Genomic DNA, 12,582 nt, shown 5'->3' on the forward strand with positions numbered 1-12,582 from the left:
AACTTTTCTAGTCTTTAACTACATCAGAGACCTGAGAAGGATAAATATTACCTAAGTAGACAGGAAATGCAGAGCAAGTAGCTTATAAAACTATAGCTGCCTGGACAGTCACCCAAGGTTCCTCTACAACATTGGGACATCATCTTGTGCCTTCTGGTCTAGTTTAGGACAGGCATTTTTATGAAACAGAAATTATAAAGGATTGCCTACCTTGTCTTGGAAAAGCTCAGCAGTCGAGTTCTATGGTCTGCTTGTCCACAACTTGGACAGCATACTGTCTGTAATTGAGGCAAGGTCAGTTTCTTGCCCAGTGGATAGCTTGTCACATTTGACGCAAACTCCATATTGAGATTCTTCAATGCCCATCATCTTCTTTGAAGTAGAACAGGAGTGCTGCCAGGAGCAGAAATGTCTCACTGTCAAAAAAGTCTTTTCTTAATGAAACATTTTAAAACACCATATTCTGTAGATTTCTGAAATTTTTGAATACTATCTATCCATCTATCTATCATCTATTTTTATCTATCTATCTATCTATCTATCTATCTATCTATCTATGCAAATGCTGCTTGTTTTTAGCTACTCACTATGTGTTCAACTTGGAAACATCTACAAGAGGCTAGTAAAACTTATTTATTGTAATTAACTAAACTGATATCAAAAAGATCACAAGTTTGATTGCCTGACCAGTAACCTGTATTTAATTTCATCAAACAGTTTGCAATAGCAGCGTACAAAGACTACAACTAAATATTGTGTTTTTAAATTAGTTACATAGTTTATAATATCTTTAACAAGAATTGAAACATTATATATAATATATATATATACACATACATATATATACACATATATGTATAAATAGTATGCTGTAGCAAAATATAATCTTAAATGTAACCTTAAATTTGTCTCAATACACAAAAATCTATATCAATGTAAAATATTTTCACTAGTATTTGCTTTCTAGTTTAAAAGTAAATTTACTACTCTACCCTTTTAATGCTATCATTCATATATCCTCTCTTTTTTCTTTTCATCCCTTACCAATTGGTCTGGATGTAGATCTCTGAGGAAACAGCTAGTGAATCAGTCTGTGAAGTTGGAGCTCCTGGGTCACTTGTCTTGACTTCATTGGTGTCTGGTCATTTTGCTCTGTCAACATATAAACCTTTAAAGGTAATATATATTTTTACATTAAAATATGTATGGAATCTGAAGTGTGCACAAACCAGCTAAAGATGATTCTCTGTTCTTTGTTTGAGTAAAAAGGCATCAAACTTTATACGTTTGTTTGGACTGTGTCACCAAACTGTTATATAAATTTTCATGCATGCCATATGAAAGGATGACATGATATGTCCTGAGGACTGTGTAGCCAACAAGACTTATTGGCTATGCGGAGACAATTTCATGCCTCAGACAGTCTCAGAGCTGTTCCCACAGAGAGGGGCCATCATATATATTACCTGCTTTGTTGTTCTCCTTGGTTTCTTCCTTTGTTTCTTCAGTCAAGGTTTTCAGGTCTCCTCAGGTCAAATCTAATCTTTAATAATTTTTGACACCGTCCACAGTTTTCCTTCTCCTGTTGAAACAAAGGCAAAACCTCTCCTGTAATGCACCACATGTCCTGAGTTCCATTCTGAAGTTAGCATGTCTACAGGCGTCTCTAATTCAGCAGCCCTTTCAAGTAGCAGCTGTGCTGCTTGTCTCATTACATTTAAAACAATTAAAGTCAATAAAGCATTATTTAATCTATATCTGGGAGATCCCATATCCTCCTTCTATTTTATGAGCATTTCCTTTAGGGTCCTATTAGAGCTCTTCACAGTTGTTTGTCCTGTGGGATTGTAAGATATATCTGTAACATTTTCTATGTCATAATGTCTAAAAACTTGTTGTATTCTAATGCATACATGTCAGAGCATAATCAGCTTCTTTCTGCAAAGGCATCTTCAGTATAGCCATCACCTTTAATAAATGTGTAATCTCAGAATCATATTTTTCAGAATTCAAGGCAAAAGCATATTGAAATTCTGAATATGAATCTATAGTATGCTGTATTAACATATGTACCAAATTTAGTTCTCAAACATCTACAAAATAAAACACACGAGCTATTGTATGACATTGTTTTAAGGTGGCATCATTATCAAATAGAATCTGTATTTTTAGTTCAGCATACAGACCTTCATTTTGTAATTGATCCTTGACAATATAAATATTATATCTAGCTTGATTATGTTGGTTGATAGCCAAAGCCTTTTTATTTAGTTTCCCTATGCCATAGGGAGCAGGGGGGAAAGGTATTTGCTTTATTGTGCAATAAGGACTTCCTCTGTATAGAGAAGTGGGGCTTGTAGGCAAATGGCAGTTTATGAAGGTAAAGAAGCTTGTGCTAGATTGAAGTGTTTGATTTCGACTGGAAGTGTTAATTAAGTGACCCAAAAGGGGGCTTTTGATTGATAGACTTCAATCAGCTTTGAAAGCTGGACCTCGGAAGTCAGCTTCAGGAGGAGGAAGTGGCCAAATAAGAGAATAGACCTTGGTGGCTAGCTTTAGAAATTTAATCTAACAGTTTCACAAGGATGAGGCGATGGAGGAGGGCAAGACCTGCTAGAGCCATGTTTGCTATGCTGAGGCCTGTTAGAGTCCTTCAATGTTGAGGTCCTTGATCCATTTGTAGTGTAATTTTGGGTGTGGTGAGAGATAAAGGTCCAGTTTCATTATATTTGTGGATATCCAGTTTTTCCAACACCATTTGTAGAAGATGTTGAATTCTAGTGAGTAGTTAATGTTGACAAATGACCATCCTATCAAAAGTAATTTATAGATTCAATGAAATTGAAATAAAACATCCCAAGCCATTCTACACAGAAATTAGAGAGGGAGAGGAAGGGAGGGAGGGAGGGAGGCAGGGAGAGAGGGAGAGAGAGAGAGAGAGAGAGAGAGAGAGAGAGAGAGAGAGAGAGAGAGAGAGAGAGAGAGAGAGAGAGAGAGCTTAAAAACCATATGTGTCACATGCAAGTAATAGACTTTCCCATGCTGTATTGCCCACAGAGCTTGGCTTACTCCCCTGAAAGGAATGCCTCTGCCTGCCCCAAGGAATGCTGCAGGCATTTTTTTCTCCCCCTCCTCAGTTGAAGGGCATTATGCAAACAACTTCAGCTTGGTCATGAGCTCAGATCTTCTGAGCACATCTGGTGATTGTAATATATGCTCTATGTTTGTCACTGTTTCTCTGTCCTGGCTTTGAACTCTGAACTGTCCAAATAAAAGCTCCACAGAATGTATCCCAAGAATATACATCCTAGATGCAGCAGATAGATATGATTCTATAGAAAGATTAGGTAGAATAGTTAGATAAGGTCTTCAAAAACTTTAGAAACATGCAGAATATGGCATTTAAAATGTTTTTTATTATTATTTTAAGGATTCACTGACAATGAAACAAGTTAACTCCTGGTAACACCTAGCCTATCTCAAAGAGGATGATGATCATCAAAGAACCTCCTTAAGGTTCTTTGGGGGATGGCTTCAACTGTGGCAAACAAGCCACTGGGGAAAATATCCTTGTTTCTACCACAGACAGAATTCTGCCTACAAAAGGGCAGGCTTGGATTCAGGCAGAGTCGACAGCCAAATTCTGCCAAGTCAGGGTAAGCAAGTCCTAAATAGTTCCTGCCTCACCAATATGTCTGTCAGATATATTGGGCCAGAAGGCTGAAGATGATGCTCTAACATTATAGAGAGTTTTGGGTGACTGCTCAGGTAGCAAACTGTCTCTGTTATCTTCTTATTTGGAAAGCAACTAACTTGTACTCCTGGCATACTCAGGTAATCAAGTTTATTCTTTCTCAAGTCTCTGATGGAGTTGAAGACCAGGTAGCTTAGATTTACAATGAAGCTTAGTTGTTTAGGGGTTGAGATGTTTAGGTTTTAAGTTGATAATGACAATATGTGATGGAGATCGATTTACATTCAGAATTTTAGATGAACCAAGATAGGAAAGATGTTTTCTTCAAGGCTCAAGGCTATCAAATACAAATAGCCAAAACACTAAGAATGTAACATTTATATAATTCCTGATTGTTTCATGGTTCTTCTTGCTATGAGTAGTCTATTGTATATATGTGTAATAGTATAAATGTATATATAAAATATAAAAATGTTTAATTAATAAAGAAAAGCCCCACAGAATGCCAGTAAAGGGCTCTTGAGCAGAATAGCTTAGAGACTCCTGGTTCTGTTGAATCACAATGCCAAGAGAGGGAACTAACACAAGAACTTAAAACAGATGTTCTCTCAGTTTTAATTCTTTTTAAAAGAGTTTATATATATATATATATATGTTTATTTATTTATTACTTATATTTGGTGTGGTGTGTGTGTGTGTGTGTGTGCGCGCGCGCGCGCTCGCGCACGTATGTAGGTGCCCATGAAGGCAAGAACAGGACATTGGTTTCCCTGGAGCTGAAATTGCAGGCTGTTGAGAGCCACCTGCCATGGGTGCTGTGATCCCAAACTGGGTCCTAAGGAAGAGCAGTAGGTACTTTAAACCACTTAGCTGTGATTTAATTCCTAAAGTGAGTCAGTGATGCTAGTGGATCAGCATCTTTCCCTGATGTAGGCCTAGTGCTCTGCCTTAAGAGAAGTCAAAGTGAAGCCAGTGAAGGACCCAGGCCTGACTCAGGGACTAGAACTGAGGTCCAGGATTCTGGGAATCCTTCATCTTTGTATTGCAATGCCAATATTAATCTATGTGGTTATTATGGTTTGGTCAATGATTTTATCATTTAAAATGCATGCAAAGAAAATAAAATATTACTAATTTGAACTCCCACAAATCCCAAATAAAGATGCAGTGCTGAAATGTTGAAATGTATTGATTTTGACACTGCAGGAAAGTAGTGGAGCTCTCTCATTCTTCTGGTTACATTCACTTTTCTTTTCTTTCACTTTCTACCTCATTAATTTCTGAAAAGGAATTAATGAAAGCTAATGACTCTTAGGAAAGTAAAAGTGTAATAAAATAATTTTCAAATTCTCAGCTAAATATATTTCTTGCCTTCAGACTGTGAAGTTAACAGTATTGTTAAATGAGGAAAAAATCCATATAAGTAATATATGCATTTGAGTCTTATATGAACAGAACTTTATAAACTTTATTATGCATTTTTCTATGGCTTGAGTTTTATTCAATAGTATGTCCTTGTGATTCATCTACAGTTGCACTGTGTAGCTGTTCATTGATTTTCCCTGTTGTATGTGAAATTCCATCATGTACACTGCAGCTTGGTTTTCCTTTGTATTGTTGACAGACATTTGGGTTGTTTCCAGGTTTTGGGTTATAGTAAAACAAATACTGGAATCAATATTTTTGACAAATATTGAGATACACACGAGAACATTTTGGAAAGTGGCACATATTTTTAGGATTATAATTACTAGGTCAATAGCTCTGCCTGACTCTGCCTCCCGAGTGCTGGGATAAAAGGGCTGAACCACCACCTCCTGGCTGAGAAAAGGCCTTTCCAATGTTACATTACTCAAGTCGATGTAGCTCCAAGACCGCAGGAGAGAGATTTCAGAACCAATGGTACATATTTAGTAAGTTAAGTCTGTGGGAAGGATGCTTGGAAGAAGTGTGGTTGGTTTCACAATTCTTATTGTTTGTAATAATTCTTCACATGTTCTAGATGCTATTTCTTCTCCTAGAGATTATTAAAACTGAAAATTGCAACAACAACAATAGCAACAACAACAAAACAACAAAAGACAAGTTCCACAATTTTTGAGCCAAATTTGAAGCAAGCTATAATTAATTAATACTGGCCAGGATGATGGACTCTGGCCAGGGCCATTCCAGGGTTCCAAGAAAACGGCCACAAGGTGCATTTTGCAGAGGCTTAAGAAGGCAAAACCATAAGGCCACCATATTTCCCATCAGGTCCAATCAGGGGTAGGGATACATCCTGAAGTACTTCCTGCCTGTGTACTTCCTACCGACACCCAGTCAAGGACACTACTTTCCTGCATATCTCCTGGCTACATGTGGTCAAGCACACCAGTGCATTTGGGTCAAACAAACTTGTTTAGAGAACTGAAAACATAATCAATAGGCTCCAGCATCTCAGAAAGTATCTGTTCTTGGAGAGGGCCTACAGGTTAGAAGCATTTTTGTTTCATGGATCTCTTAGGCACAGTTATCAAAGCTTAAAACAACTTTAACTCTCTCAGGATGTCTCCTAGCTTGTGTCATTTTGTTTGTTCTTTTTAATATTTTCATAGTTGTTTCCTTAAGAACAGAAGTTCTAAGGTTTATGTAGTCAATGTTATCAATCATTTCCTTAATGCTTGTGTATTTTTAAAAGAAATTCCTGTACCGTGAGGTCATGAGAGAATTTTCTTATGTCTAATTATTGTTTTAGTAGTTACTTACACATATTCAGCCCAACTAAAATTGATGATTTTTTGATGATGTTGGGTGTAGAGGTCAACAGCATCATTCCCCCAACCCTCCCTTTTTCCTCCTTCCATCTGTCTTTCCCCTCAGGGCCCTTGTTTTCTCTGGCTGTTCTGGAACTCACTCTGTAGACAAGACTTACCTGCCTGTGCCTCCTGAGTGCCAAGATTAAAGGCATGTGCCACCACTACCAGGCTACTTTCTTTTTATTATAAAATCACTTTCACCTTTTTAGTATCCTTTTTATTTTCCATTTATATTTTCAGGCATACTAAAATGTTGAATGTTTATTCTTTTTTAAAATTACAAGATCTGAAGTCGTTATTTTGCCATCTGTGGCTTCTGGTATTTTTCCTGGACATAATTTCTGTCCTTGTGGATGCTCTGAACTTTGTTTGTAAGTTCATGTTTTGGAATTTTATCTGAGGTCCTTGAGACCTGTATTGATAATTTATGCTTCCAGTGAACATTTACTTACATTTGATTCTGTTCAATATGGGGCCAATGCAGGGGATAGGGTGCAGGGCACACAAGAACTTTCCTCATCTGCTGTTTGGCTTTTGTTAGAATCAGGTTGGTCTACAGGCTCATGTAAGGTCCAGCTTGAGGATGTGAATTCCAGGGGGCATTTTGTATTTTGTTCTGCTATTTTAGTTAGGGTTTTATTGCTGTGGAGAGACATCATGACCAAGGCAAGTCTTAGTAAGCAAAACATTTAATTGGGACTGGCTTACAGTTTCAGAGGTTTACTCCATTTTCAACATGGAGGGAAGCATGGCAGCATGCAGGCAGACATGGTACTCGAGAAAGAGCTGACAGTTCTATATCCTGATGTGCAGGCAGCAGAAGGAGCCTGTGTCACTGGATGTAGCTTGAGCACAAGAGACGTGAAGGCCCGCTCCTCACAGTGACGTACTTTCTCCAACAAGGCCACACCTCATAATAGTGCCACTCCCTACAGGCCAACCATTCCAACACACGACTCTATGGGGGCCATTCCTGTACAAAAACCACCACACTTTCCCAGTGCTGTGTTCTATAATAGGCACTTTCCTTGGAGTCTCTTGAATTTACTCCTAGGGCATGTACAACGTCAAAGTTCAGGCCTTTGCCACTGCTGCCTTATTATGATTTGTCTTGTCTGGCTGTAGATGCTCAGACTCACCTTCATGGACATCTGTCCTTATGGGAAACTATAGAATCAAAATAAACTTTCTTGTTAGCACATCAATGTACTTTAAAATAGCTGTGCTATTGTAATTATTTTCAGCGTGGCAGTGGGACATGGTGTGAAGTGTGCCACGTTACTGGAAAGTAGAAGTCTTAGGGTCGTCAAAGGCTCCTGGGGAGGGAGGCGAAAGGTTCTGAGGTTTAAGAAGACAAGTCTATGGGGCTGGAGGGATGGCTCAGAGGTCAAGAGTGCTGCCTGCTTTTCCAGAGGTCCTGAGTTCAATCCCCAGGTGGCTCACAACCAACTATACTGTGATCTGATGCCCTCTTCTGGCCTGCAGGTGTACGTGCAGGCAGAGCACTGTATACATAATAATAAATAAATAAATCTTAAAAAAAAAAAAGGACAAACTTATTTCTTTAATCAACTTAAGAGTTGATGCCAATTGTGTTGGCATATACTTAGAATCCCAGCACTCAGGAGGTTAACCAGGGTATGTAGGAGAGCCCGGGTAATGTAGCAGCATTTGTACGCAGGCGCAGCGTTTGTAGCCCTCGAGCTATGCAATTGTGGAACTTGTCTTTTGCAATTTTCAGGTTTAATAATCCCTAGGTATGGATATCAATAGGTACATAGGATGGCCTGTGTAAAACAAGACCAAAACAAGTAGGCAAGCAAACAAAAAACCCAAAGCCTCAATGACTGTGGATACAGCTCAGCGACAGAGCAATGTGTAGAAGGGCCTAAGTTTGTTTCCAAGTACAGAGAGGGGGAGAGAGGGAGGGGAGAGAGAGAGGGCTGCAGACAGATGTGGGAGGGGAGAGAGCATGTATCTGGGAAAGAATGTTGAGGATGCTTTGTGAATAGAAGAATACATAGATATAAGACCACGTTCTTTTTTCTTTTTTTTTCAGTAAAGGTGTCTTTATTTTTTTAAATATTTATTTAAAAACTTTTCATACACATGTTTTAGTCATATTCTCTCCAAGTCTGTCCAGATCCCCCTCCATACCCATCTCTTTTTACATTCTATCTCTTTTTTAATATTTTATTAATTTATTCATATTACATCTCAATTGTTAGCCCATCCCTCGTATCCTCCCATTCCTCCCTCCCTCCCGCTTTCCCCCTACTCCCCTCCCCTGTGTCTGTGACTAGACCAGGCTCTTACTCACTAGCTTACCCTTGTAGATTTATTGGATACTTTCCTGCTGTGCCACATTGCAGAGGATACCAGAAAGTATATTTAAGGACTTGAATTTTTTTTTTAAATACTCCAGTGATCAATTTAATAAGAATGGTATAGTAGTGTGCTTATCAACAACTACAAAAAGAAATCAAACATTTTAAGGAAACCCGATATCCATTCTTGGTGTACAGACTACACATAGGTCACTCCACCAGGAGGCAGCCAAGTGCATGAGCAGCGATGCAAAGACAGAAGCAGCAGAGAGTGAGTGGCTTTAGCTACTGTCCCCACGCCTGGCTGCATTGCAAGTGATTTGGGGGGGGGGAAATGATGAGCAGTAATAATTAGAAGTCAGATCAGGACTTCAGCCATGAAGGAATGGATTTTTGGCAAGGCAATCTAAGCTTAAATTAGTTGGGGGACTGAATTAGACATATATATATATTATATTAAGATACATAAATATTAAGTTATAAAATATGTATTAATATATACTAAGTTAGTATCTGTTATATTATTAAATATGTACTTATATTATTTATAATATTTATGTTTTATTGAAATGTAAGAAGTAAGTATATTTAATAAAGTATTAAATAATGACCCTAGTTACTACAAAAAAAAAACCTGTCAATTTTATACAATCTATAACTTATCATTCATGGGAAGGTGATAGAATTAAGATTTTCCATGTGACCTTTAGCAAGAATCCACAAAGATAAACTGAGATGCAGGAGTTTATACTCAATAAAACCTGCTGTTAGGCCATGAGGTTCTGATAGCAATTGTCTTTCTAATGATGGCTTGATGCTGTTTTCATAATTTTGTTCCTTTCTTGTAGAAAATCATTGTAATAGGTTTGAAATGGTGTACTGAGTCTTCTTCCTGTGAGTAAGATTTAAACTGAGTTGTGGCCCTAAGGACCCAAGGCTTAGAAACTTTGTTTTCTTCCCATTTTTAAAAGAACAGACTTGTTCTTAGCTAAACAGTTCTCTCCATTATATTTACTTACTCTGCTGTGATGCACATTTGACCAGGCATCCCTAAAAATGTCCATCATTCCTTATTATTTAAAAAAATCATCAAATGCCAATCAGAATAATGGTATCAAAATTCAAGGTCTCCTTATAAATGCCAAGGATTGCAGCTATTAAAAGGACCTTCATAGGCATCTTATAAGTGACTAATGTAATTTTTACTTCTGAGCGGACATGACTAATGAGAATTGTGTCTTGCTCCAGTCTGTTACCAGAACCTCATTAAGACCTGGTGAACACGTGAGGAACTGATCCAGCTGGGACATACTCAGGCAAAGTACATTAGCATTACCACTGCCACTTGCTCTAAATCTATCTGAAGGACCATTTTCTCTCAGAGGTATAGTAAGAATTACATTAGCAGCACAGTTGGTAAGCTCTGTTGAATTATTCTATATTTTAGAAGAGGGAAGTGACCTTTTGTCTCTCCCAGAGTGATAATAGCATTGCAGATTTATTCAAAAATCAAGCTCATTGGAAAAAGGCAACAGTATCACTAGCTTTACAGAAAAATATCTGGGCGTGGGTGGATTTGATATACTGTTAAAAAGATAACCTGAACTATTTAGAACAAAAATATTTCCTGATATTAGATTTAGACATATGGCTCTTATTTCTTTTTAATTAAACACCTTAGCTTTTTGATTGTAGCTGGGCGGTGAAGAACAGGAATGCACTTTTGAGAATTCTCAACTCTGCACTGCTTAGAAATATGGATACAATTATCCTCAATAATGACGACTCCTCTTTTCAGCTGTCAGGGTTTTACATTCTTCACATTTACTGTACCTGACATCTGAATCCCAAAGCAATGGCAAAAGGAACGTGCTCCATGTTCTAGGTTTTTTGAGCATTCAAATGCTTGAATTTTAGGTTAGGAGGGTGCATCCTCAACGAACTGAAAGGAAACACTGTTTTATACAAATAAAGATTATTATAATAAATGCCAAACAATGAAACTGAGCACAACATAAAGCTGCTAAATATATTGATTATATTATGATGTTTCAAAGCAACCACAGACAATATGACAGATTTGTGGGTTTAAAGGATTATTACTCAGGCGACAAACATTTATTACTGAAAAAAATTGTATATGTATCATAGTAGAAGGTAATTAATTTACAGGGTTCAGTAATTTAATTAAGATAAAAGTGATACTATTAGTTAAACTAAATAAGAAAGGCAAACCAAACCAAGCCCTGTAAGATCCTACAATTGGCTAAGTGTGCTTGTTTCCAAGGTTGATGGTATAAGTTCAAGCCCTGAAACCCCCTTAATAGGACTGCAGTGACTCCTTCAAGTTATCCTCTGACCTCCAGAGACCCAAAGTGACACAATAAAATAAAATAAATGCTTTTTAAACCCATACAATCACAATATTGATTTAAATGATGAGCAACAAATTTAGATCATGAGCATGCATTGTACAATAAACATGCTGTCTGCTAAAATCAACTTAGAAGATGCTTTAAGCTGCCTGGGAAATCACAAGAACCCAGACAACTCTTGATTGACAGAAAGTACCATCCAGAATGGTACTTTACATATAATACAAAGTATTATATATTATAGCATAAAATACTATAGTATTATAGTATAACGGCCAATATATATCTGATGTAGTGTCTTATTTTTCAAATTCTAATCCCTAGACGAAGAAATGACAGTCACTAGGACCTAAATAGGTGTACCATCAAAAATTATTTCACATTGACTTGGCGTTACTATTTGATAGCTACCGGGTATGAGCTATGATGGTAAACATGTATTTCAGTTGGATACTTAAAAAACTCAGCATATCTTAGTAAAAAAACATATGGGCTGGGTGAGAGGGTGCTTGGGAGGTTTGGTGACTGCTGATCTACCGTGGGGTGAATGGGTGGTTGCATCTGGAACCGGTCTACTACTTTTACGTTACTTCTTCCCAGGTTGACTTCTACCAACTATAAGTTGATAAAACTGAAACATATGGAACTTTCATTTACCATCTTAGTTTTAAAAAGGTAGCAAGGACCCAACGACTGAGTTTAACTGCTTAGTCAGTATCTGGACATTTTTAAGAGGGCAGAATGATACACCAGTTCCAGTAAGATAATTTTGGAAGAGGTACTTGTAGGATCTGAACCTTCGAGTGAGCCTGTTCAAACAGGCTGATTCTTACTGTGTCAGCACTCAGCTGAACTTCTCTCTGCCTCACTTTGCTGTGCACACAATGAGAATGATACGTTTCCCTCTTAGGATAAAGACTTGGCGTGGGGCCAGCCTAAAGTAGAGCTCAGGGATGTGGACACTACTTTTCTTGACTCTTGAGATAGCATGCAAGTTTTGCTGCTTCTGCAGTATTTGAACTTGGGCAAAGTATTTATTTTTTTAAAAGCATTTCAAAATGATTGAAAATAGGACCTACCCATAGGTTGTCAGGAGAGTTGAATGAGAAAGTGCACAAGAGGCCTTCCGTGAGGTGCCCGGCACATGATGGGCTCCTGGTGAATGCTACCAACTATACTTTGGTGTGTCTTCCAGACCACCTTGATATTAGACTTTGAGTGTAGGACTAACATCTGGACAGTGCATGGTACTGTGCTTCTTCCCTGTCATTTCACAGACTACTCTGCTGTAAGCATATCATTTCAAGTCTAAGCTTTAGGAGCAATTTTGGAAAATTTCAGGTTCATAGAAACGGAAATAATGAAAAAATAATGGTATCTCAGGCCAGAAA

The 12,582-nt window shown here is 37.8% G+C and overlaps 1 protein-coding gene across 1 annotated transcript in view; it reads left to right on the top strand.

The window, feature by feature from the left end:
• The window catches only part of LOC311598871 (uncharacterized protein), a gene marked incomplete at its 5' end in the record, with an annotated part of 67,630 nt that overhangs the window by 51,870 nt on the left and 3,178 nt on the right, over window positions 1-12,582 (top strand). The window contains one exon of the mRNA XM_084784394.1: window positions 1,063-1,176. The remainder of the gene's footprint in view (window positions 1-1,062; window positions 1,177-12,582) is intronic.

This window comes from Acomys minous (assembly GCF_964271855.1).
Source record: "Acomys minous genome assembly, chromosome: 6".
Lineage (NCBI taxonomy): Eukaryota > Metazoa > Chordata > Mammalia > Rodentia > Muridae > Acomys > Acomys minous.